Source organism: Tupaia chinensis, unplaced genomic scaffold, assembly GCF_000334495.1.
Source record: "Tupaia chinensis unplaced genomic scaffold, TupChi_1.0 Scaffold000661_1, whole genome shotgun sequence".
Classification (NCBI taxonomy): Eukaryota; Metazoa; Chordata; class Mammalia; order Scandentia; family Tupaiidae; genus Tupaia; species Tupaia belangeri.
Window position 1 is genome coordinate 4,341,258 of NW_006160183.1, and position 3,006 is coordinate 4,344,263.

The following is a 3,006-nucleotide window of genomic DNA, read 5'->3' on the forward strand; positions in this document are numbered from 1 at the left end:
GCTGTGTCTTTAGGCCTCTGTGGGTTGCTAAGAGTGACCTGGGGAGGGAGGTCCGGCGGCCCTCTTGGCAGGTCTCCTGCCTCTCCACCCCTCTCTCCAAATGCCCATTCCTCTATCCACCATTCCTGCCTTTCCATTTGTCCACCCATCCTCCTCTGCCTTTCAGTCCATCTGTTAGTCTACCCATTTGTCCACCCACTGGCCACCGTCTGTCTCTGTCCCCCCTTCTCCATGCCTGTCCACCTCAGACACGCCATTCTGGGACCATCTGAGGCAGGCCATGGTCACGACAGCCTCCTTATCGCCAGTGCTCAGGCCCACCCTATCAGCTTCTGCTCACCATGGTGGGTGTCAAGGGGTCCAAGCAGAAGCATGGTGCTTCTTTGCCAGGCCTGGAACCCAAACTGGTCACACCGACACTCCCGACACCCCTTCCAGTCATCCGTCCAGGAGGTCTTCTGGTTTCTCACCTGTACAAGGTTCTTCTCCCAGGAGCCCTCCGACCTCCCGCCATGGGCGCCCTGCCCACCACTCACTCTGTCCAGTGTCGTTAGGTCTCATGTCACAGCCGTGTTCAGGTTGTGGGAAGACCAGCTGCCCTCCTACAGGGAGACCCAGGACTGAGAGCCTGCCAGACCTTCCCCACCCAGAACCCTGGCGCCAGGCGTGCCTCTCCACCCCTCTCTCCAAATGCCCATTCCTCTATCCACCATTCCTGCCTTTCCATTTGTCCACCCATCCTCCTCTGCCTTTCAGTCCATCTGTTAGTCTACCCATTTGTCCACCCACTGGCCACCGTCTGTCTCTGTCCCCCCTTCTCCATGCCTGTCCACCTCAGACACGCCATTCTGGGACCATCTGAGGCAGGCCATGGTCACGACAGCCTCCTTATCGCCAGTGCTCAGGCCCACCCTATCAGCTTCTGCTCACCATGGTGGGTGTCAAGGGGTCCAAGCAGAAGCATGGTGCTTCTTTGCCAGGCCTGGAACCCAAACTGGTCACACCGACACTCCCGACACCCCTTCCAGTCATCCGTCCAGGAGGTCTTCTGGTTTCTCACCTGTACAAGGTTCTTCTCCCAGGAGCCCTCCGACCTCCCGCCATGGGCGCCCTGCCCACCACTCACTCTGTCCAGTGTCGTTAGGTCTCATGTCACAGCCGTGTTCAGGTTGTGGGAAGACCAGCTGCCCTCCTACAGGGAGACCCAGGACTGAGAGCCTGCCAGACCTTCCCCACCCAGAACCCTGGCGCCAGGCGTCCGCTCCTATAGAAAACTGGGATTCCCACTCACTTCCCAAAGGGGGACACAGAGGTGCTGCTTCCTGAAGCTCTGGGGCTGTTTCCTGGGATGACCCTCTGTGCACCTCCCTGAGAGGCTGGGTATGAGGGATTGTCCCGGCCCAGGAAGGGTAGGTCTCCTGCTGCTGCCCTCCCCAGGACTTCGCAGGACTCGGAGCTCCTGGGCGGGGGTAGTTCATTATGGAGTGGCAGGGGTGGGGCAAGCATTTATATATAGAGCAGGTATTTCCCGAGCCCCGATCGATCGTGCAGGGCACTGTCGGGCATTGAGGAGACAACGGAGCAGAACCAACAGGTCCCTGCCCTGAGGAGGCCGGCGTCCTAGCAGGCCAGACCCAGAAGGTTGCGGGCCTGAGTGTGACGGAGTGTGCGGACGAGGATGAGTGTGCTGGGAACCTGTGGATGAGGGCCCTTTATGGGCACAGGGTCAGGCCTGGATCAGTAGGTGAGAGTGTAAACTTAAGTGTGTGTTTGGGGGGTATTAGCGTGGTCACTGGGTCTATGCCAGGAGCTGGTATGTCGGTGCAGGCCCAGAACTGGTGCGTGTGGTTTGGAGGCCAGGTGGCAGCCACACTAGTCGACTCCCAGCAGTGACAGCTTGTCGATCTCCCCAGCACCAGCTGAGGTGCCCCGCCATCAGGGAGGGCCCCACTGGCCTGCCCGCAGAAGGAACCAAACTGTCCTAGCCAGTGCCACCAACTCTGCCACACAGGCCACACTTGAGAGCAGACTCTGGCCTGAGGTTAGCCAGGGTGGGCAACCTGGGGCCCCTGACAACCACGGAGAAGCCCAGTTCCCATGCCTCACACCTGGAGCCTACCTCCAGGCCCCCACGCAAGGCCCCTGTGCAGGGGACCCAGCTCTGGAACCCAGAGCTCTGCCAGTTCACTCCTGCCCAGCCTGAGAGAGAAGAGGAGGGAAGGGGCCACCGTGGTTTCCTGTCTTACCAAATAGTTGGGCCCCTCCATCACCCTCCCCCAAGGTGTCCTTCATTTAAACCTTCCAGGGAGGCAGAAGCTGGGCTGGCCGTGTGCCACCTCGCTGCCTCTGACACTCCCCTCCTCCCCTTTGTACCCCGTCTTTCCTTCTCTCTGCCACACCATCTGAGCTAGTAAGGGTACACTGAGTGCCACCTGTAAGGTGGGCTTGACGCTAAGAGCTTACACGGACATTTTCTCATTTAACCTCACAGCAGCCTGCGAGGTCAGCGCCGTCACCCCAGGAGAAAGCCAGGCTCTGGGGCCTAGAGCACCCAGCCAGCAGGGCAGGCCATGGAAGGTGGTGGCAGACCTGAGGTCCTAGCCCCTCCCATCCTCTGGCGCCTCCCCTGCTGACACCCCCTCCCCCCAGCTCCCAGCAGGCCGGTAACAGGATAAAGTGTACTGGTCAGGGTGCCCAGGCTCTCCCACACTGCGGCCATCTCTTTCCACCCCACAAGCCCTTGCTCAGTCAGGAAAGCACGATGGCTGGGCTAGGCCGCAGGCCTCAGGCTGCTTTCCCTCCAGGGCAGCTGCAGGGTCAGAAGGAAAGAGCCATGTACCAAGCTGAGCGCCTGGCTGACTTCATTTCGTTTCATTTTTCTGCATTATGCCCTGACCCTGACCCTGATGGGCTTTATTTTGTTTGTTTGCTCTTAGGCACTTATGTTCACTGGAGAGAGAGAGAGAGAGAGAGAGAGAGAAAGCCAGAGAAAGCGAGAAACCGCCC